General features: G+C 38.6%; 1 protein-coding gene across 1 annotated transcript in view; it reads right to left on the minus strand.

Annotated features, from left to right (window-relative positions):
- LRRC4C (leucine rich repeat containing 4C) overlaps nucleotides 1–24,249 on the minus strand; it is a 463,927-nt gene that overhangs the window by 184,697 nt on the left and 254,981 nt on the right. The window contains exon 2 of the mRNA XM_053672948.1: nucleotides 16,225–16,319. The gene's annotated coding sequence lies outside the window, so the exon portion shown is untranslated. The remainder of the gene's footprint in view (nucleotides 1–16,224; nucleotides 16,320–24,249) is intronic.

Here is a 24,249-nt window from a genome sequence, read left to right on the forward strand (position 1 = left end):
CCTCTCACCCCCACTTTGAAGACTGAGGTGTCTCCAGACATTGCTTTATTTACCCCTCACTGCAAACATGTTGAAAACTAGTATTAGGATGAATATTAGAACATTTATATGCTGGACGTACACAATCCTTTTTGGTCTCTTATTTCTTTGGACCATCATGTGTGCTCCCGGGTCCTCAGTGTAACCAAAGGACTCCCGGCTCCCAAGACCATCCTAGGGTTCCCTGCCTCCTTATTTTGTGGTTAATTCCACGACAACCACTCTGCTGACCTCTTTCAGCCTCACAAATTCTTACCTGTCCTCCAGAATGCTTCTCCTACCAGAAATTCCCCGTCAGTCTTGCCCATGGAATGAGTATTTCCCCCTCTAAATACTTGAACCCCAATTTTTTGTACCCCACTCAGGACCTTTACATTCTGCCACATTGTGTAGTTATCGGTGTAATTGTATCAACTCTTGTGCTCGGACTAAAAGCTCCATGAGAGGGAAATTCTTTTGTGTTCTGTCTTTAGCTACTATAGAAGTGAGCAAAGTTTGCGGTATCTATTAGTTGCTCATTAAGTGTTTGTTACATTAAGTTTGGGACACAAAAGAAAGAAATGACTTATTAAAAGGCAATGTCTATGAATATTAAGTAAACTAAAAAAAACATGAGAGAATAAAAAAAAGTAAAATTCACTTATTGAAATAATCAGATAATTGAGCAGTAGGGGCTTATTGTTTAAATCATTCAGGCTACTGTCTTAGTTCTCTGCTTCTCTTTACACATGTGGAAACAGCTGAGAAAGAATTATAGTTGTCATTTGAAAACTATCAAGTGATTTGCCTATTGATGGGATCTGTATTCTTTTGCTAGAAACAGAATTTACCAAACAAAGGAGAGGCAAGAAAATCTGCATCATTGCTTAATTCACCAAGAGAGAGAGAGGGCCAAGCAGGCAACTGCCCGTGGGAACGATGCAAGTTCCGAGTGACAATGAACTTTTCTCCCTAAGTCTACCTGTTGTCTTAGAAAAGGCAGCCCTGCCCCCGCAAACTTATCTGGTATCATCGGTGACATTTCCTGCTCTCTAAGGAGTTGAAATCTAGACAAGCTTATACACAGCCACGGTGATGTGATACGGTTATGATAAAGTAGAAAGGATTTTGATCTCCTATTCGGGAACCATGAATTAAAGACTCGGCGTTACCACTTAATACCATGGCAACTAGGTGAGGTTGAATGATGGACCCTCAAGGGCGTCCACATCCTCACCCCCAGACCTGTGGATATGTTACTTCGTGTGGAAAATGGGGCCTTGCAGGTGTGACTGGTTCAAGGTTTTGCCATGGAAAAATCATCCTGGACTATGTAGCTAGGACCAGTGCAATCACACTGTCCTTACAAGAGGAAGGAAAATAGTATGAAATTTTCTTTCCTGGTTTGATCATGTAAAATATTAGAATAAAAATACTACCAGCCTCATAGGGTTGCTTTCAGGGCTAAGTAGATATAAAATATTAATATAGGCAAAGTTAATATATGCAAAAATTTGTCACATGCAAACATAACTTTTGCCATTTCTATCATTATTTCTCAGCAGTTTTATTGAGATAAGATCCACGTGCCATGCAATTCACTCGTTTAAGTGTACAAATCAGTGGTTTTAGTGTATTCACAGTTGTGTAATCACACCACTCTCTTGTTTTAGAATATTCTGTTCACCTCAAAGAGAAACGCCCTATCCACTGGTGGCCATTCCCCATCATCCTCACCCCGCCGTAAGCCACTGCTAACTTACTTTCTATTTCTATAGGTTTGCTGCTTTGTATTCAAACTGATGTGGAACTATATCCACATCATTCATATTCAACAGTTCCTGTAAATGAAATCACACCATATGTGATGTTTTGTGTCTGGTTTCTTGTATGAAGCATAACATTTTTAATGTCCATTTATGTTAAAGGACATACCAGCATTTCATTCCTTTTCATTGCAAAATAATATTCTTCCGTGTGGATATGCCACATTTTATACAAGTTATTATTATGGCCTGATAGACTATTTTTTTGTCTATAGACAAGGGAGAAGGAAGGGGCAGAAGCATGATTTCAATGGCTGAGCAGGTACCTAGAAGAAGCAGGAAAGTATAGTTGACTAGAGAAGGGAGAGCGGGTTTGGAAGGAAGATGAAAATTGTATGTCAGACACTCATATTCTCCCTGGGGTTCCCTAGACACTCTATTCTGCCTAGAGTTCAAGGTGAGCTCATGAAGCATGCATTCTCTACAGAGGCAAACTACTGCAGAAGAAACCTGCTATCTCACGAGCCAGGTTAGCATGAGCAAGTTCGTTAAACTCCTTGAAACGCCAGTCTCCTCCAAACATCTCCCCAGCCCTCCATTTCTCCCTCACAGCCTTGGGCTTACCTCACCAGACATTGTGAGGAGTGATGTTCTGGTAAAGGTATTTTATTAACGGGAATGTATTTTTAAAGTACAAAATGATTCCATAGGACATTGTACTAGAGGCATTTTGAAATATTTCCTGTTGAACAAAGAAAGCTTTAGCGATCCCTGTTTTCCTTAGGAATTGATAGATAAATAAAGAACAAGTCAGAACCCCCAGCTAGCCACTGTGGTTAGTTGAAAACGGGTCCTCACAGAAGCTGACACCCAGGCAGGCAGGACTCTACACTATTTATCATGGTTGGACTCTATCACTGTTAGAACTCTATCACTATTTAATGCATTGCATGCTGTAATTTCTAGGATATACTAGTAGCTCAATAAACTCATTTTGTTGAAGTGAAAACCTGAGTGCTTGTTACAGCGTATCAATCAGTGTGTGCATGACTTTCATGTTACATTTTCTTTTTTTATTTTATTGATTATGCTATTACAGTTGTCCCAATTTCCTCCCTTATGCCCCTCCACCCAGCACCCTTACTCTCTCCAGTGTCCCCCCTCCTTTGTTCATGTCCATGGGTCATGTATATAAGTTCTTTGACCCCCTGCCTATGGTGTAACTACCAATTTGTACTTCTTAATCCCTTCACTTTCCCCCCATTCTCCAGGACAAGTCCCCCAACTGGCTGCCATCCCAAAGATTTTCATATCAGTGATTCTATTCCTGTTCTGCTTGTTTGCTTAGTTTGTTGCTATTTATGTATTTATTGCTATTTTAATGTTCATACTTTTGATCTTTTTCTTAAATAGGCCCCTTTAATATTTCAAATAATAGTGGGGTGGTGATGATGAACTCCTTCAGCTTTACCGTTTCTGGGAAGCACTTTATCTGCCCTTCGCTTCTGTGATAGCTTTGCTGTATAAAACAATGTAGGGTATATATCTTTGCTTTTTATCACTTTGAATACTTCTTGCCTGTCTCTTCTAGCCTGCAAAATTTCTTTTGAGAAATCATCTAACAGTCTCATGGGAAAGCCTTTGTAGGTGATTCTCTGCTTTTCTCTTGCTACTTTTAAGATTCTCTCCTTAACTTTAACTTTTGGCATTTTGATTATGAGGTGTCTTGGTGTGGGTCTCTTTGGGTCCAACTTGTTTGGGACTCTCTGTGCTTCCTGGACTTGTATGTCTATTTCCTTCACCAAATTTGGGGAGGTTTTTTTAAAATTATTTTTTCAAATAAGTTTCCAATTTCTTCTTCTTCTTCTTTTCCTTTTGGCACACCTATGATGTGAATGCTGGAATGCTTGAAGTCGTCCCAGAGGATTCTTACACTGTCCTCAATGTTTTGGATTCTTTTTTGTTCTTGCTATACTGGCTGGATGTCTTTTGCTTCCTCATGCTCCAAATCATTGATTTGATTCTTGGCCTCACCCACTCAGCTGTTGATTCTCTGTAACTTGCTCTTTATTTCAACTATTGTGCCCTTCATTTCTGATTGGATCATTTTTATGTTTTTGAAATATGCACTGAGTTCTTTGAGCATCCTGATAACCAGTGTTTTGAATTCTGCATCTGCTGGTTTGCTTTTTTCCATTTTGTTTTGATTTTTTTTCCTGGAGATTAGTTCTGTTTTTTTTCATTTGGGTCATATTCTTTGTCTCCTCATTTTGGCAGGCTCCCTGGGTTTGTGTCTGTGTATTAGGTAGAGCTGCTTTGACTCCATGCATTAGTAGTGTGGGCTAAACAGTAGATGTCCTCTAGGGTCCACTGGCACAGCCTCCCTTATCCCCTAAGCTGGGTACTCAAGGTACACACTCTGTGTGGGCTGAGTACTCCCTCCCCTTGTAGTTGAATCTTCATTGCTGTCAGAGGTCAATGGGAATTTGCCCATGCCAGAGAACTGACGGGACTTGTGACCACTGGCCTTCAACCACTTCCCTCTGTGGCTCATGGCGGGTGTTGGATGAAGGTGCTCCAACATGGTCTATAACTGTCCACTGGGTGTGCAGTCTCTGGGTTTTCCCAGGTAGTGCAGGCCAAGGTCAGCCGCCACCTGTGTTATGTCTGGGGTCCCTTGATGAAAGCTATAAAGGGATCTGCAGGTGGCTGCTGCTAGTTCCAGGACTAGGGCCACTCAGTGAGAAGTACAGGGGCTTAACTCAGCTATTGCTTGTTTCAGGGGATTTAGGAAGGTCTGAAGCCTGTGCCTAGACCATCCATTCATATGGAAAAGCCACTGTTACCAGCCTGGGTGGATCCATAAGTTGGGTGGAACAGAGCCCTAGGTAATTGTCCGGACTGGGCTCAACTTGTTAGCTAGGTTCTTGGACAGTCATATATGGTGCCACTGAACTTGTCTCTGTGTGGGGGAGGGCTCAGAAAAGGAACAATGGCCGCTGTCTGCAGTTCTGTCTGGGAAGAAGCCTTGCCCCAGCCTTTACCCTGATACCAAACATTTCAGTTCCTCCCAGTCTGCCACCTGTGCCCTTCAAGGTGCTACCTTGCTGCTGGAGCCCAGAAGGAATGAATTTGAGTAAGTCTACGTTCAGGGCCCTCCAAGAGGAGATGCCTGAGAATCCCAAAGTTTCTTCTATCAATCCAGAAGTCATAGAGGCTTATCTTCGTGGCACTGGACTGGAAGATCTGGTGTGGGGCTGGGTGAGCTGATGTGGGGCTGGGATCCCTCAATCTTGAGATATCCCACCATTTCATATCCACTACATCTGGGTGTTGGACCAGCCCATTCTGTGTCTCTGCTCCCCTGCCTCTCTGCTTCTCCTACCCGTCTGGATTAATGTGTTTTCTTTAATTCCTTAGTTGTCATACTTCCATACAGCTCAATTTTGTGACATTTCTGAGTGATATTTGTTCTGTAGTCTAGCTGTAATTTTGCTGCAGTTGTGCAAGGAGGTGAGGTGCATTTACCTCCTTCCCGACCTTCACCAGAAGTCTCTTTGTTGTTTTTTTCTCATGTTACAGGCTTCTTAATGAAAAAGTAAAGAGGTTTATTGATAACAGCCTAGCTCACATTTAACGAACATGCACTCTATGCCAGATAGTGTGTTAAATTTTTACATGCATTGACTCAATAAACCTCCTTTTATGAAGGATTTAAAGACAATAGAAGTAAGTAAAGTTTTTTACTTACTTTTTAAAGTTTAAAAAGTATTAAGCAAAGCAGCAGCTTTATCCAGTTTGATCTAAAGCCAAAGCTTTAAAAAGGGTTTTGTTTTACTTTTATTTATTAGAATTAAGTACAATAGTTATATTCAATCTTGTATACAAAGACTGTTGATTCTGAAAAAAAGGATCTGGAGGGGATATTTTGTTTCATTTAGACTCTAATGGGAAATATTCTGAAAAGCATACACATCAATTCTGATATTCAATCCTCCACCAAAGGGTTCGACTGACCTGTTTTCCCATATTCCTTAAAGAGACAGAACTCCTCATATCCTCAGTGTCATTATCTCTGCCAAAATAGAAAACATCTCCATATTCTGTGCCACCATGCTTTATTCTGTCATTTTTAGCCAAACTTTTTAGAACTCTACTCATCCATGAAATCTTCTGCCATCAGGGCGGAAGCCACCCAGACATTCTGTTAATATCTTCAGTGTGATTGATATTTCTCTCCTACAGTGTGGCAAGATAGCATATGTGTATATGTGGGCAAGCACATATATCTTTATGTTAATGTGCATCTGTTCTTCTCGTCTCTACCATATTCTATTAAGATATTAAGTTCCTGGGGTGTGTCCTTGCTTCTCTCCACAGAAGAGGACATTTGTTCAGCTGGGGAGCTCCTGTGCCTTGCTCTGTGGCATAACGTATATGTTTAGTGAACATTTTATTGAATAAGTATGTTCAATGATGACAGTGCCAATCTGGAAGGAACATCTCGCACAGAGAGAAAACAAGATCACGTGCAAATTAAACTGTAAATAGCTTGATTTGTTAGTTATTTTATTATTAAGCCTACTCAGCTGAAACTGCTATGGGAGGGCTGGGACTTAGTAGGTAATTGTCATTTCACCTGTCTCCAAATAGTTACCACATGACAAACACAACATACTTAGAATGTGCTTTCCCCTTTTAGATATGATACAATGATATATTCTTTTAGACACCTTCCCCTTTTAAAGCTATGGAGTTCATTCATATCTCATTATTTACCATGGATATGTTCATTGGATTAGGGAGAAAGAAGAAAACTAAAGATGAAGAGTGGGGTTCTAACTCATTCACTCCCCTATGTTGTTATTAAAAATCTGAGAAACTGAAATTCTGAATCCTGTGACCTTCTTGTCTGATTGTATCCGATGTCAACATTTTAAGATTATTATTGTTACTATTTAGAAAGTCAGTCTAAGTATTATATTCTATTCCACACTGAATCAGAAGAGCTTCCAATGCTTAAGAAGATTTCAATTGTACTATGCAGATTTTAATCTCCTATCCACCTTTTTTCAATTTGAATGACCTCAAACAAGTTACTTAGCTTCAACCCCTTCAGTGTCTTTATCTCTAAAGTGTGGGTAGAAGGGGTACTGGGAGGAGTCACTGAGGTATTCATGTGAAGAGGCTTAGGTCCAACTACATGTGTAGGAAGTTCTTCCTCCATTACTATTGCCTGACATTATTTTATGATAATAATGATAAATAGACTAGGATAAGTAGACTCTACAAACACCCATTCCAAACCCCTTAAAAGAGAGACTCCTAAGTTTTCATGGCATGAACACAGATGCATCAAAAAATGCTACGTTGAAAGGCAATTTACAGGGAACCTAGAGCTACAGGGCTCTTCTCCCTCAACCTGACTTAGATAAAGGTGCCAAGGACCCATGACCTCATGGACATGAGTTGTTCCATGAATGCAGTGTGGGCATATTTCCAATAATTGAGGAGAAGGAGTGAAGTCAATAAATTGGAATCTAAAAAAACCCAACACAGAATAAGCAAAAAATAAAATGGATACAAACTCATAGACACAGAGGACAAACTGATGGTCATCAAATGGGAGGGGGGTTGGGAAGCTGGATGAGAAAGGTAAATGGATTAAGAAGTACAAATAGCTAGTTGCACAGTAGTCACAGTGATGTAAAGTACAGCTTAGGGAATATAGTCAATAACATTGTAATAACTATATATGGTACTAAGTGGGTGCAATTCTTATGGGGGATCAATTCATAAGTTATATAAATGTCTAACCACTATACTATACACCTGAAACTAATACAATATTGAATTTCAACTGTAATTGAAGAACAAACAAACAAATAAAGAAATAAATAAAATGTCTTACAGACCTTTAAAAAAAACTGAATGAAAGGGGAGGACACTTAGCCTGAAGGGCAGTGACTTCAGTATTTATTTGCTTCAAAGACTTGAGAGCAGTTGTACAATGGCTCAAAGTCTCCCAAGCAATACCTTGGTTCCTTCCCTTAAGCTCTTTCTTTTGTACACTGTAGGTTTGCAGAATCATGCCAGTGTCACTGGAATCACTCTGAAACTCATGCACTCCTTTCATGGAATTCCAAGGACCTACCACAAGTAATGTTGGCTTTACTTTGCTTTATTTCAACCACCGTCAACATCTCTTTTTAGTCCCTAGCTCTGGCAATTATATCTCCCAATTTTCTTGTTTATAAATGGGAGACTACTCCTCATCCTATAAATAGACTGTCCCATTTATAAATGGTCAATTGGTCTAAAAACTCTCCCCCATGCTTTTTGCCATATTGTTTAGAGGTCTCAGCCCTTTAAGATATATTACCACTGCTATAAACTAGGACAATAGGAGTCACAGCTCAGGCTCATTCTCAGAAAAACATGATAGATTCACAGATGCACCTTCTTCAAGGCCTTCTCCTGGAGTGAAAACAATATCGATTATGAAAAAGGTCATATGTAGGACTTCTGGTCAAGATGGAGGGCCACTTAAACACACAGTCTCCTCGTACAACTACAGCGAAAATCACAACTAGACTATAAAACAAATATCACCCAGATTAATAAAAAATAAGCTGTATGGAAGTCCTACAATCGGGAATTAAAGAAGCCACATTCATCCAGACAGGTAGAAGGGGCAGAGACATGGAGAGATGTGGGGAGGCCCAGAGAGGCATGGAGAGGCAATGGACTGGGCAGTCCAACATTCACATGCGGTGGTTACAATTGGGAGGTATACTTTGGGAAGGAGTGATTCCGGTCCCAGACTAGACCACCTAGCCCAGAGTTCTAGCACCAGGAAGTTGAGCCTTCATAATTTCTGGCTCTAAAAACCACTAGGGTTTTGAGTGGCAGACAAAAGCACAGGATTCTCATGAAATTCCTTTAGAAGTGCCTGCAAAGGTCTCGGGACTTACACAGACTCACCTGCTCTGGGATTCAGCACCAGGAAGGGCACCAGAGGCATATGGGGAGAAAGTGAAGTGACTGGCATCAGGGTGGGTGCTGGCAGACAGCTTCCTCCTGGGAAAATCTTCAGAGGCCAGGCAGCAGCATTATCCTTTCTCTGAGCTCTCCCTCATGCAGAGCCGCAAAAGGTGAAACATGTTGCCCCACCCTGGCAATTACCCAAGGCTCTGCTATATATAATTTATGGGTGCTTTTTCTATAATAGGCCACACTACTAAGACAAGGAGTCAAAGCAGCTCTACCTAATACAGAGAAACAAACACAGGGAAGCTGCCAAATTAAGGAGACAAAGAAAGATGGCCCAAATGAAGGAACAGATCAAAACTCCAGAAAAAAGAACTAAATGAAATGGAGATAAGTAACCTATCTGATGCAGAGTTCAAAACACTAGTTATCAGGATGCTCAAAGGACTCATTGGGTACTGCAACAGCTAAAAATGATCCAAGATAAATGAAGGTTGCATTTGGTGAAATAAAGAAATATCTATGGGGAACCAACAATGGAGGGGATGAAGCCAAGAATCAAGTCAATGATTTGGAACGTAAGGAAAAAAAACATTCACTCAGAACAGCATGAAGAATAAAAGAATGAAAAAAAAACCAAGAATAGAATAAGGAACCTTTGGAACATCTCCAAACATACCACCATCTGAATTGTAAGGGTGCTACAAGCAGAAGAAGAGGAAAAAGAAATTGAAAACTTACATGAAAAAATAATGAAGGAAAAGCTTCCTGATTTGGTGAAGGAAATAGACATGCAAATCCAGGAAGCAGTGTCCCAAATGAGTTGGACACAAAGAGGAACATAATAGGACACATCATAATCAAAATGCCAAAAGTTAAATATAAGGAGAGAATCTTAAAAGCAGAAAGAGAAAAGAAGAGAGTTACCTACAAAGGAGTTCTCACAAGACTGTCAGCTGATTTCTCAAAGGAAACTTTGCAAGTTAGAAGAGATTGGCAAGAAGTATTCAAAGTAATGAAAACAGGGACATATATCCTAGATTACTCTAACCACCAAAGCTATCATTTAGAATTGAAGGACAAATAAAGTGTTCCCAGACAGAGTAAAGCTAAAGGAATTCATCATCTCCAAGTCACTGTTATATGAAAAATTTTTTAATTTTTTAAATTTACTTTTTAGAGAGAGGAGAAAGAGAGGGATAGAAACATCAATGTGTGGTTGCCTTTTGTGTACCCCTCACTGGGAACCTGGCCTGCAACTCAGGCATGTGCCCTGACTGGGAATCAAACTGGTGACTCTTTTGTTCACAGGCCAGTGCTCAATACACTGAGCCTCACTAGCCAGGGCCAGAAATGTTATAGAGAACTATATAAGAAAAAGAATATCAAAACCATGAACATTAAAATGACAACAAATTCACAGCTATCAACACTTGAATCTAAAGATCAAACTAAGCAAACAAGCAGAACAGGAGCAGAACCATAGCTACGGAGACTATTCAGAGGGTTATCAGATGTGAGGGGGAAGGGGTAGAATAGGGGGAAAAGTGCAGGGATTAAGTACAAAATGGTAGGTACAAAATAGACAGGGGGCTGTTAAAAACAGTATAAGAAACAGAGTAGCCAAAGAACATATGTGCACAGCCCATGGACATGAACTAACTGGGGGTTATTGCTGGAGGGAATGGAGATACTGGGAAAAGGAGGGTAAAAGGGGAAAATTTGGACATGGTAATAGCACAATCAATAAAGTATACTTAAAAAACCCCTAGGACTGGGAAAAGGGTTTAATGATATGAATATTTCCATGCCAAATCTTTCTCTTAAAAAACAGTGGGTGTTCTTGTTTTGGAAAAATGCTAATTTGGGTGTAAAATTGTACCTAATTGTTCCAATTAACATAGTTTTTAAAATGTGGTTTAATGGTGAATTATGTAGTGAACATTCATATATTAAATTAAACAGACATTTGAATGTCTACTCTAGTGATCAATGGTGTACAGTTAAGTAAACATGACTTTTGCCCTTGAAACAGAAAAGGTGGTATGTGGGTATGTCTTTTAAGGGAGGGAGATGGGTCATCTATTGTACTTTGAAGAATTTTTAGTTTGAATTTATTTTATTCCCTCAATTTATATACTTAAATGTGTATTTATTTTGTGTTTTCAAGAATAAAAGTGGAAGGGTTTACAGGAACAAGTATAAAGGACACATGGACAAAAACGAGGTGGGGGTGGAAATGGGAGAGAGATGGAGAGCACTGGGTGGGGGGGTGGGCTGGGATGGGAGTAAAAGACAGAAAACTGTACTTGAACAACAACTATAATGGAAAAAAAGGAATAAAATATATAAAAAGTCACAATTTCATTCCTCATTTTTATGCATGTAAAAGCATAACATATGTAATATATAAATTATTGATAATCACACTTACCTAATTTCCTATAACCAGATTTTTTAAATTTATGTATTTTTTTAGAGAGAAGGGAAGAGAGGGAGAAAAACAGGGAGAGAAACATTTATGTGAGAGAGAAACATCAATTCCCTCTTGTACATGCCTCAACTAGGGACCAACCCCACAACCCACGCCTGTGTCCTGACCAAGGATGGCACTAGTGACAGTTTGCTTTGTGGAATGACACCCAATCAACTGAGCCAAACTGGTCAGGGCTTCTCTAACTGGGTTTTACAATTTATAAAATTTATGAACATATTTTCACATGAGTACCTTCTGAGCAACAGCATCACTACTAATGACTGAAAAGTCGGGGTTTTTTTTAGCTTTTTTAAAATTGTTTTTCAGGTACAGGGGTCTCCATTTTCCCACAACTCTCCACATCCCTAGGCACCCCCACTTCCCACCCTTGATCCTATGTCCCTTTGGTTTTGCCCATGTGTCCTTTGTAGATGTTCCTGAAAACCCTCTCTCCTTTCCTCCCATTATTCTCTCCCTCCTCCCCTCTGGTTACTGTCAGTTTGTTCTTAACATTTTCCTCTCTAATGTTTATCTTAAAGAAATCAGTAGATGAATGAAGATATATGCACATGGATAATCACTGTAGCATTGTAAATAGTTGTAATATATAAGAAACAAACTGAATACCTGAAAATAAAGGACTTGGTATAACATGGCCAATTGGTGTAATAAAACACTATACAGTAATGGCTGTACAAACACTATACAGTAATGATTGTACAAAACACCATACAGTAATGGTTGTATAAAACACCATACAGTAATGATTATATAAACACTATATAGTAATGGCTGTACAAAACACCATACAGTAATGATTGTATAAACACTACATAGTCATGGCTGCACAAAACACCATACAGTAATGACCATACAGAACACCATACAGTAAGGACTGTACCAATAGGCCATACCATACCAAGTCCTTTATTTTCAGGTATTTAGTTTATTTCTCACATATTGCAACTATTTACAAAGCTACAGTGATTACTCATGTGTACATATCTTCATTCATTTGTCTACTGATTTCTTTAAGACAAATATTAGAGAAGGAAATGTTAGGTCAGGGGCAGGCACATTTAAAAGATTTTTTGGTAACATGCCATAGTGGTTTCAGAAAGGGTTACCCCAAAGTATACTCCCAATAGCAGTTTATGAAATTGCTCTTTCTTTATACTCTTGCCATGATTGGGTGTTTTAATTCAATTTTTAATTTAAAGAGCAAGAAGGAGGTATCCTATAGGGCTTGAGATGTCCCTGACTAGAGCCACATCTGATTTATGGCATAAAGGTTTGTTAACCAGGGCCTGAGTCACAGGAATGTGGGCATTTTTTCCTATTACCAAGAACTCTATGAATCAGATCTAATGACCATTTCAGTCGCTACCAATATAGCTCCATTTCAGAGACAATCCAAACTGGAAAAGGCTATATATAATTTTTTATCAAAAATTCCCATGGATGTGATAATGGCAAATATCTCTTTCATTCTCTTTCGATTGGGACAATAATATTGTTTCACTTGAAATTACCTGTCTCATTTTAGACACTGGAGGATCTAATTTACAGATATATTTCCAGAAATAAGTGGAACTCTATCTGTTCCTAAATAAAAATGTCAATCATAAAGGAACAGCCACTGCAACTTAACCATGTAGATACCTGCTTTTTGTATACGAATCACAGACCGGGCAAGGCTGTTTGGAACCTTGCTTGTCCCATTCTGTTTCCCTGTTCACTGAACCACCCTTTGACATGGCAACAACTCAAAGTCCCTTTAGCAAGAAGTCAGAAACAAACTGAAGTACTGATAGAGCCAATTCATATTAGGATAGCAATTCCAAATGGGAAAAAAATCAACATGCCATCGCTTACTCTCACCCACAACAGAAGGGGAAGAGCTGTGAAGGTTTTCAAAGGAGTGTCGCGATTCTGATCTTCCCTACGATGTTAATACGTTTTTGCCAAAGGTGCTTGGAAAATTTCCATGAATATTCAAACACTCCCATAGAACCTATCCTCCATTCATTTTACCAGCTGATTCTAAACACAGTTAGAAAATTTATGAAACACAAAACAAAAATAAAGTTAGAATGCTTCCAGATGATCTCATTTTATGATGCTGTGAGTTGTTGGTGCCTAGAAACCAGATAGCTTTGAACTTCTTTTTCTTTGGAAAAGATCTGTCAGGGATGGATATAGCTTTCTCATTACATGTGTTACTTATTTATTTTTTGTTCTGTTTTTCTAATATGTGAAGAAGTGATGTTATAAAGGTTTATGTGTATAGGAAAAGAGACAAACTATCATTGACTCATTCTGAAATAAAAAGGCAAACATGTATATTTTGAAAAATGGGCTCACATATTCATAATTAACCTAATTATTCATTCAATCATTTATTCTACTAACATTTAATAAACATCAACAATGAGTACATCTTTGCTTGACCTTTATCTGAAGGAACTTTGAAGTCTCAAATTAGGGTCCGAAATTAGGATTTGCAGTGGTTTCTTCCTGGAGGAGGAAGCCCCACTGATCTAGGGTCTCTTTATCCCTCTTCAAAAGTCATTGTTTTAGGCTTGGTTCCCCAGGGAAGCCCCAGTCTTTTTATTTCCTTACTATGTGTCTTTTCTCTCTCACTATATTTTTCACTTTGGGACTTGTTGATTTCTCTCTACTGAATGGGTTTTACATTCCCCAGAATCTAATCATAGCTGATGTCTCATCTGGCATCCCATCAGAGGAACGCAATGGCTTCAAATTATAGAGCTGAAAACAGATTACATATCTGGGCCATTTCTCTCCAATGCACAGCTCACTGACAACAGTAGACATGCCAAGCAATTTCCCCGATGCATGCATTTGTGGTCACACTTCCCGACCATCACCCTTCCATATCTTCTCTCTTGGCCCAGAAATGTCTTTGGTTCACTCTACATGCTCCTTCCTGAGATCACCTCCTAATGACCACATTTTCCTTTCCATTCCTCTTACATGATTTCTCTAGTTCAAGCACAATTTTAGGTACTCATTACCAAGATTACAAGACAATGCTGTTTGGGGGTTAAATATCACTATAAGAATATTTTAAATCTAAAGTGTTACTATTCCGTACTTGAATGCAATAAATGGGAGAAATAGTGATCCTCTTTTAAGTATCTGAAGTTCACATTCCAGGCAGGGGCAGAGGTTTAGTGACAAGAAATAGTCTCTTTCAAAGTGAACACAAGGTGAGATCAAGACATTTATAGATTTAAACATAGTTTCATGCTAACATGATAAGTTGTAGAAGTATAAGCTGAGTGTCAAATTTAAAGAGTTGATCAATTTAGTAGTCTTTTGACATTCTTTGAAGATATATTCAAGAGATCTTTGCTAATCGTCAACTTTCTAAAAGTCACTGTCATCCACACATTTTTGTAGATTATTCAATATTAACAGATAATATACCATATAAGCACAAGGTAGCGAGTATTAAATAATATCAAATATAGACCCCTCCTTTCTGATGATAGTTCTATCTCATTGTTGATGATTAATTTCCCCTCATGATATGCATTCATGGTGAAGTGATAAATTCAGATGATTACCCTTCCATTATAGAAGATAAAAATTTCCAATTTTATTTATTTATTTATTTATTTATTTATTTATTTATTTATTTATTTACTTTTTGCTACTCCAGTATAACCAAGGTGAGGGCAAATTACCAATCTTGACCAAATCAAATGACTAAAATAAATCAATTTTTTCTTGTGTGATCTTAAATCTCAGATAAGGAAACACAAATATGAAAGGAACAGGGTTCATTTAGTCCAGAGGCATCATTCAGCTGAAAATAGCAAGCAGGTTGTATTACTAAGGCCATCTATAGATACTTAACTCGGTTTGTTTTTCTGTAGCAGGCCTATTATTTTATTCTTTATTCCATACTTTTAATACGTTTTCTTTCTCTGGTTTTATTTTTTGCCAAAAATAAATCCAAGTGACAGAGATAATTTATTACATTACAATGACAGATTTCCATTGAGACAAGTACACTGAAGAATTAGCTAATCTCACTTATTGCTGAGATAAGATATTACCTTCACAAACCCCTTACAGAGTAATTGAATAGCATGCCTGGAAATTAAAAATTACTGTATCTAATGGCTTTTTAAAAACAGCTAAAAACACAAACACTAGTGGTCTGCCGTAGTCATCTGCTCTATGGCAATACAGACACATTCATTGTCACTGAAAATACATAACTTGTAACAGGCTGTTGGCAAAAATTCTGCCTTGAATCTGGCTTGAGTCTTAAAGCAGAAGAAGTCAGAATGCTGTGGCTGTCTCCATCAGCCCGGAGGAATTCTCTTGGTGTGCTCTACTAAGTTAAGAAAATCCGGATGCGGCCTCTAAAAAACCCCTTTTGTTGGCAGGTTACTGCTATTCTTCAGTGGTTTTAGGGAAGAATGCTTATTCCCTATTTCCATTTTCTCATGTGAGGTACACTCCTTTACATTGTCTTTTCTGGCCTTTCCCCATTTCCATTCACTCCCTCCTCTCCTGGGTCATTGCAGTGGTTTATTTGATTGGTGAACTTGGGAGCAAGACTTTGTCAGTTGTGGTTAACTCATTCTTGTCACCTTCATCTTGTGGGCAGGCTGTTAGCAATGCGGTCAAGTCTGCTACTCCACACTGGAAATTCTATAGGGCAACTGCTGTGTTCTGGAAGTTGACAGCTGCCCAGCACTTCCTGGGACTAGATGGGTAAAACTATCTAATTCCGGGGTTAAATAACAAAAAGACTTTTTTTTTTTGCTATACACCAAAACAATATTCTCAGCTATTAACAGCATCATTAATAAAAGTGGTACTTGGCTCTCCACTTGTCTGTTGTTTCAATCTACTAAACCTCACTTTATTTCTGAACTTAGGAAGCTAGAATGAAAGCCCCCAGCAAACAAGTTGGTGGTACTCAGAACTTACCTTATCAAAGTTCCTCAAGTAGGTCCTGATCTTCCTGAGGAAACCCAAGGAAGTAGAAGAGTTCTGGATTTCTGAAGATGATATTTCTTTTATACCTGAAATAAAACAACACAAATATATGTTTAAATCATACTATATTTACAAGGAAAACTAATTTGGGTAAGACATTCCTACTTGCCATTCCTCTTACATGATTTCTATAGTTCAAGCACAGTTTTAGGTACTCATTACCAAGATTGCAACACAATGCTGTTTGGGGGTTAAATGTAACTATAAGAATATTTTAAATCTAAAATGTTACCATTTCATACACTACTTCAGTAGAATTTAGTGATTTAAAATGATGTAACATTGCGATATTCATCTTTCTAATATAAATAGAAATCTATATATTTGTATATAAACATATACACACAGTTTATCCATCTCTAGATTTGTTAGTCTTTCTTTTGTCAATGCTTATTGTACTATATTATTGAAATGTGTTATATGTATTTCATTGGAGAATTTTTAAATCTACATTAGCTTTTTGTACATACATTAGAGAGACTTTTTTCATTACCTCAGCCCTCTATCAGAGCTCAGAACAATACAAATACAGGTAATAATCAGTTTGTTTCAACCCTAGGTGGACAAAAAAACCCTAGAAAATATACATTGTAACTTCCAGATTTTTCAGGAGGATATGGCATTGGAAAAATAAGTAAATACAGGTATTGGATTGAGAATCAACCCTGGATTCAATTCATAACCTTACCATAATTAGCCAGGCAATTTTGGGCAAGTGTCAAACCCCTCAGTCTTAATCTCTCCACATATAAAATTAAGGATTTTGTACACAATTGCTTTTGAGACCTCTTTCATCTTTCAAATTCCCTGATAATTTTCTCCAAAGGGTGTGGTTTAAGGTAGGTAGAATGCTCAGGGAGGACTTGTAGTAACAAAACTCTCATGTTTAGATAAAGCCTAACTTTTTATAAATGTATTATATGAACCTAATCACTGGCTTCTGTCTCTGATAGGCAGTGAATTACTTGTCAATAAGTTACACTCAGGTGACTGCAATCAATCCATTTCCTATTGATGTGAAAAAGTCAATTGTGTATCTCATGAAGCAGAATAGAATTTCAATTTTAACTCAGAGTTCATAACCCTCTGTGGCCTGAGGACCAGTGGTTGGCTGAACTACCCTATTTCCTCCTAATGCACAGGGGAAGAAGGTGGGGTTCTGAAAGAACCAGGGGGACGGCAGGCAACTTGTAAAATAGATTGTAGAAGGTGATTTGTATCATGACTTTTTTATCCCCCTCAGTCACTTTGGGGGGGGGATAATTATGGGTGAAATATTCATATCTAATTGGTGTTTTATATGTAGTTGTCTTTCAAAAGCAGTAACAATTCCTAAATCTGAGAATAGAATTCTAGCTGAAATGACTACTCACAAAAAACAATTTTACAACACATGATTTTTTTGTTGTTGTTGTTAGAATAATGGAGGCGATTTGAAGCATGTACTATTATAACACTGGAATAAACTCTTTATATTAATCTTAAGCCACATAATTACCCTATGAGAATTTAAAACCATGATTCCCCTTTTACAGGTGAAGAAACTGAGGCATGAACTGATTTCCCAGGAAGAGGTAATACTGGCAGATTTCACAGTGTGTGATCACAGGGCCTACACCACTTCTTGCTATACTGTGTATCTGGCAAGACAAAGGTCGTTGGCTACACCTCGGCTAGCAAATATTCCATTTCAACAAGTTCTCTCCAGCTTACATTTATCAGAGCTTCTGAATGCATTGTTTAAATTCATCCTTTGATATGTCAAGGCTTTGTCCGATTTCTCTCCAGGGCTGTTTCTTGTACTTCATTTCCACGTTTGGGGAAACACAATGCTGCTTTTCTCCACCTTCTCATCTGAGTTTTTTGCCTGGCATTTAATGTGTTTCAAAGACATGTGTTGGCAGCAGGATGCTTACTTTGTGAGAATGAATGAGGCAGGCTGCCTCAGGGGCAGGGGCAACAGGGGTGGAGAAGCACTGGTGCGCTGTGGTGCAGAGAAAAACCCGGGGGAGGGTTTGTCGGTGGGAACAAAGCAGAGCATGTCATTATACAGCTTCGTAGACTGTGGGGCTGGGAGAGGCCTCACCCATCAATTAGTCCAATTTTTACCGTGTGTACGGGGAAGGATACAAGGTGTTCATGAACTAGAAACAGGTTTCTGGACTTCATCATCCACCCAGCTTCTCGACAGTAGCTTCAGATCCTCACTTGTATGTTAGTGTGCATGTCCTAAAAAAGAAATTCACTACTCTAGGCTTGCACGTGTTAGTTGCATCGTGTTAAGACCCAGAGAGCATAGTGGTTATGAAAGGGCTTGGACTCAGACCATCCTGGGTCCCAGGTCAGCAACATGGCTTTCTGATTGGAGAACTTTAGGAAGGTGGCTTAGTCTTTCCATAGGGCCCTTTCCTAGTCTGTACACTAGGAAAATGACAACTCCTCCCACCCTGTGCTGCTTTGGGAATAAAGGGAGAGCATTTTATAAAAGACTTTGCATCCGAGTCTAGCGAGAGTTGGTAAGTGTGAGCAAACACTTCCAAATAGATCATCTTCATCATCATTACCGTCATCACCCTAATTTCTCTTATGTGAGCCTAAAATAATGAGATATTCTTTGAAAACTGGGTTTACTTTTTGAATAAGGAAATAGAAATCCCCTCAAAACTAACTTTTGTTAGTTCTGACTGAAACTAACAAAATAGAGTGAGGTCACCAGCAGGTAATGGAGACTTCAGGTTTCCCATCAGTGAAATAGGAAAGACACTAATCTCGATACATAATTAAAATTATATGTGCAATACTCAGAAAGAGCACATTCAGAAATTGATCTTTCTGCTCAGTACTATCCAATTCAATTGTACTCCGAAGCTGAGGTTCATGTAGTTTCTTCATAGTTTGACCTTGTAACTCAAACCAATGATTTTACATGACAAAAAGGGAGAAAAGAGAGAAAGCTTCATTTTTTTCTTAATCATAAGTTGATGTGAAGAAGTGTCCACTGGATTCTGTTGTTAGAGAGCTGAGTTATGTAATATGCATACAAAATAGTTCCAGATCAATACTACATGTTTTAAATTTACATTAACATTTAAGTTAATGAGAAGCTCAATGTGAATTATAGAGCTTTAGATGTTTAGGACTACGTCCCTTCTTGCCAACTTGGAACAGAGTCTATTGACTCACCTACTCAGTCTCATCAACAGCTTCCAGAATTTACATGTTTTTAGTGCCAGAGGATTTTCAGGCTGGTGAATGGTGCCATATTGACATCACCAGGGAATGAAGTTGGCTCTATCTATCAGAAACGTAAAATGCTTCGAGCAACGGCACACACTTTCCCTAGGCCTGGGAATGCTCTAGGGTGAGCGCTTTCTCCATTTTTCCCCCTGTTAACCTTAGCCAACAAATAATTCGAGGGCACCTGCTATGGACACAGAACTGTGCTAAAACTACACAGATTCTATTTCAAGAGCTCATAGTCCATTGAAGGATACAATCACCTATATAAACAATTATAGAATAACATGACATGTTTCAGGATAAGAGAAGGTACATACTAGGTGCAATCAGAGGCACCTGAATAAGATTGGAAGAGAATCAAGAACAGCTTTCTAAGAAATGAGGCTTGAAAGACAAGCTGGCATTAGTCAATCAAAAAGAGCTGACACCTCACCATCAGACAGGAAAGCCTGTGAAAGCACCTGGTACATTCACTTCAATAAACAAAAAGTTCTTAATGATTAGATTAGATTGTGAGAGGTGGGGCAAGGGTGTGTGTGTGTGTGTGTGTACACGCACATGCACACAAACAAGTCTAGGTGTAACAAATTAACATGCATGGTTAGACAGGGACAAGAGGTCTCATATGCCATCCCAAGGAGTTTGGATACTATCCTTAAACTGATGCAGATGCAGAGGTCCTGATGTATTTTTGTTGGCTTATTTTAATGAACCCTTTTTAATACAGATGTTTCACGTTCACAGCAAACTTGAGTGGAGGGTACAAAGAATTCCCATATATCTCCTGTCTTCACACATGCAAAACCTCCCCAGTGATGAACATCCCACACCACGGAGGGGCATCTGTTACAACTAATGCATCTACAACTGTTATCACCCAAAGTGCATAGTTTACATTAGGGTTTGCTCTTGGTGCTGTGCAGTCTATTAGTATTGGCAAATGTAAAAGGACATATATCTACCATTGGAGTATCAAACAAAATACAGGGTCCGGCAGAAGTAAGGCCTGCTGGAGTGTGGTTGGTAGAGTAATAATTTGGGTGTAATAATATATAGTTTTAATTTGAACATTTCACCTAAAGTGTCATATGGTGTGCTTGAGCGTGATAGTGTTATGTTACAGAATTACATGCTTATGGTTTTGAAATAAAAGATCTTGTAATAAAATAGGGGTGTTGTTTGTGCCGGACCTTGTAGTTTCACTGCCCTAAAATTCTCTGCACTGCATCTACTCTGCCCTCCCTCACTCTTCGCCCCTGGTCACCACTAGTCTTTTTATTGTCTTCATAGTTTGCCTTCTCCAGGATGCAACATAGTTGGAATAGATTCCAAATTCCATAGAATCCAAACTCGTACAGGCTTCTTTCACTTAGTCACATGCATTTAAGATTCTTCCATGTTTTTTTGGGGGACTTCAATAGCTCTTTTTCTTTTTAGATGCTGACTAATATTCCACTACCCAATGTACCACAGTTTATTTGTCCACTTGCCCACTGAAGGACATCATAGTTATTTCCAAATCTGGCAATTATGAATAGAGTTGCAATAAATGTCTATGTGAAAGTTTTGTGTGGACATAAGTTTTAAACATCTTTGGGTAAATAACAAGGAGAGCAATTGCTGGATCATATGATAAGTACATTTAGTTTTGTAAGATACTGCCTAAATGTCTTCCAAAGTAGCTGTATTGTTTTGCATTTCTACCAGCAATGAGAGAGACCCTGTTGTTCCGCATCCTCATCAGCATTTGGTGCTGTCAGTGATTTTAATTTTGGCCATTCTCGTAGGTGTGTAGTGGTATCCTTCTGTTGTTTTAAATGGCATTTTCCCGATGAGATGTGATGTAGGACATCTTTTTTATATGTGTATTTACCATCTGTGTATCTTCTTGGGTGAGACGTGTGTTCAAGGCGGTGGCCTATTTTTAATGGGATGGTTTGTTCTCCTGTTGTTGAATTTTTAGAGTTCTTTGGCTAGAAGTCCACTACCAGATGCTTGACATCAGAAAAAGAGGCAGACATGTAAAGAGCTTTAGGAAAGGCATTTACACTATTTGTTAGAAAGAGCCAGCAACAACAAGTTCACAATTCCTGAAATAATATTACACTTTCTTCAACTTGCCGATATTACTTCCATGTAGATAGTATGACGGTATGCAAGTTCCAGCTGTTAGTTTTGACTCCAGGAAAAAAGGGTCCCTTGTATCAATCAAGAATCCAAAATACAGAAGTAATCTGCTAGGATTATATAAGAAAAATCACACTCCAGAGATAGCTACCATCACTTATTTCCAATGTCTTGATCACCACCAGAAAATTAGCTAACAATCACAGTTACTAGAAACTAGTAAACTGTATTTATTGACAAGTATATGTCTTGAGACTTGGCATTATAAATGATAGAAGTGGGCCCTTGTAGAAAAATTACAGGTATTTAAAATATGTTTGTTGACCTACATATTTTTGAGATACTTCTCACATTTATATTAATACAGTTAAAGAATCCAGTGAGATATGAAGCTTATATCCTTAGGTTGGGGAAGACACCTGAGGCCTGACCCATAAACAGTTCTCTGCCTGGCCATGAGTTAGAAGAACTCTTCCTTGGCTGATCCAGCTAGAAGGCTAAACTAATTCTGCCTCCGGAATGTTGTCTTTGGAAAACGGCACTCAGAGCACCTGAAATAACAAAACGATATAATTCCGCTGCATTTGCAAAACAGGTTTTTGTGTAAAGTATTTTGTGTTTACTAATGTTAGCATTTATGCCTAATCAACATATGTGTGTTTGGAAAGTTAGATCAGTGGCTCTGCTTTACTATTACCCGGTCCTCAGGCTATTTATAACTAATGCTTCCCCAGCTCATGCCGCTTTGCCTATCATCGTCTACCCAAACCGGCCTAGTAATTACGTGTTGTGAAGCGTCAAAGCAGCTTAGGTCAGTCTGCAACACTGACCATGTCCAAGAGACAGGAAACTGTTGAATCTTGAATGTGCTAAGAAGGATGAGAAAGGTAGTATTAGAAGTTGAAGTTGAAGAGGTAGGCAAGAACCAAGGAGTGCGGGGACTTATGGCTTCTGATAATATTTTTAGATTTATTTCTCAGGGTAATAGAACTCTTCTAAGATATAAGAAGAAAGTGCCACCAACCTGTTTTTGTACTTTTAAAAGAATATATTAACTGATGTGTAGAAAATGGATTATAAGGGTAAGATTGAGTGCAGGAATGAAAGTTGAGAAATATTGCAGAAGTCCAGGCATGAGTGATGAAGGTTCAGAACAATGATGGAGATGGATGAAAGAAATATGAATGGACTTTGAGATGTATTTTGGAGGAACTCCCAATAGGATTTGCTTGTAGCTCAGAAATGGAAAATAGAACAAAGGAAGACTACCAGGTCTGGAACAGCTGTCGGGACACCTTCAATGCTGACTGTGGCTGCTACAGAAGGTCTGTGGTGGAGGATGGGGGTTCAGTCTTACTGTTAGGGTACCTCGGGCAATATGTGGAGTTTCCAGGGATCCAAGCAGAAAGCTTCTGAGTCCCACAGAGGGCTTTCGACAGACACTACTGAGTGGAGGGCACATGCCTTTGGGGGTGTGACGTGCCTCATTCATGTAGGTGACTCTTCCATGCAAAAATAGGAATATCAGAATGGGGAATCTCAGTGTCTCAGGTTTATTTCACATATGCTGAGACTTTCTTTTCTCTTGCAGAAAGCTTATGATAAAAAAAAAGGGCTTCTATTTTTATCTGCCATCATTAAAAAGAGAATATTCATCAAAAGCTATGGAGCTTTACTATAATTCTAGCTCTTAGTTCAGTGTATGAATATGTTTTCATAGTCATTGATTTAGTCCATGAGTCAGTCCATCTGTCAATCAGAGATTATTTTAATAAACCTTTACTATAAATTAGCCATGCACTGGGCCAGGTATTAAAGATGAGTGTTATGTAATTCTCCTTTTGCTAGTACATCTCCTAGATATTTAGTCTATTAAATACCAGTAAGAAACTCTCAAGTGCAATTCAGAAAACTGACATCATTACACTCTACATTCTGGGACAACTGCAAAAATTAATGGTTAAAGAAATAATTGTCAATTATTTCTAAGTTTTATTTGTTAAAATTTTACATCACTTAGGAAATCAAATTTTAATTTTATCTTGTGCTTCCAATATCTAATGGTGAATGTACTTGATTTTTTTTTCAAGAATGGGATCATCAGTAAATGAGTGGATCCAAAAAACTCTGGTACCTTTACATAGTGGAATACTATGCAGCAGAAAGAAAGAAGGGACTCCTCCCTTTCACAGCAGCATGGATGGAGCCAGAGAATACTATGCTAAGAACCAAGCGGTAAAAGACAAGCCGAGATAAGCCAAGCAGTGAAAGACAAATACCATAAGATCTCACCCATAAGTGGAACCTAATCAACAAAACAAATAAGCAAGCAAGATGAAACCACAGACATGGAAATAAAAAAACAAACTGACAGTGAGCAGAGGGGAGAGGGAAGGGGAATAAAAGGGGAAAGAAGGGAAAGGGCCAAGTCAAGGAACATGTATAAAGGACCCATGGACAAGGACCATGGGGGGGGGGGAAGGATGGAATGTGGGAGGTGGGGGTGGGCAGAACAGGGGAGAGTAATGAGGGAAAAATGGGGACAACTGTAATTGAACAACAATAAAATAAAAAAGAATGGGGTCAATC

Source organism: Artibeus jamaicensis, unplaced genomic scaffold (assembly GCF_021234435.1).
Source record: "Artibeus jamaicensis isolate MK-2021 breed Jamaican fruit bat unplaced genomic scaffold, CSHL_Jam_final contig_797, whole genome shotgun sequence".
Lineage (NCBI taxonomy): Eukaryota > Metazoa > Chordata > Mammalia > Chiroptera > Phyllostomidae > Artibeus > Artibeus jamaicensis.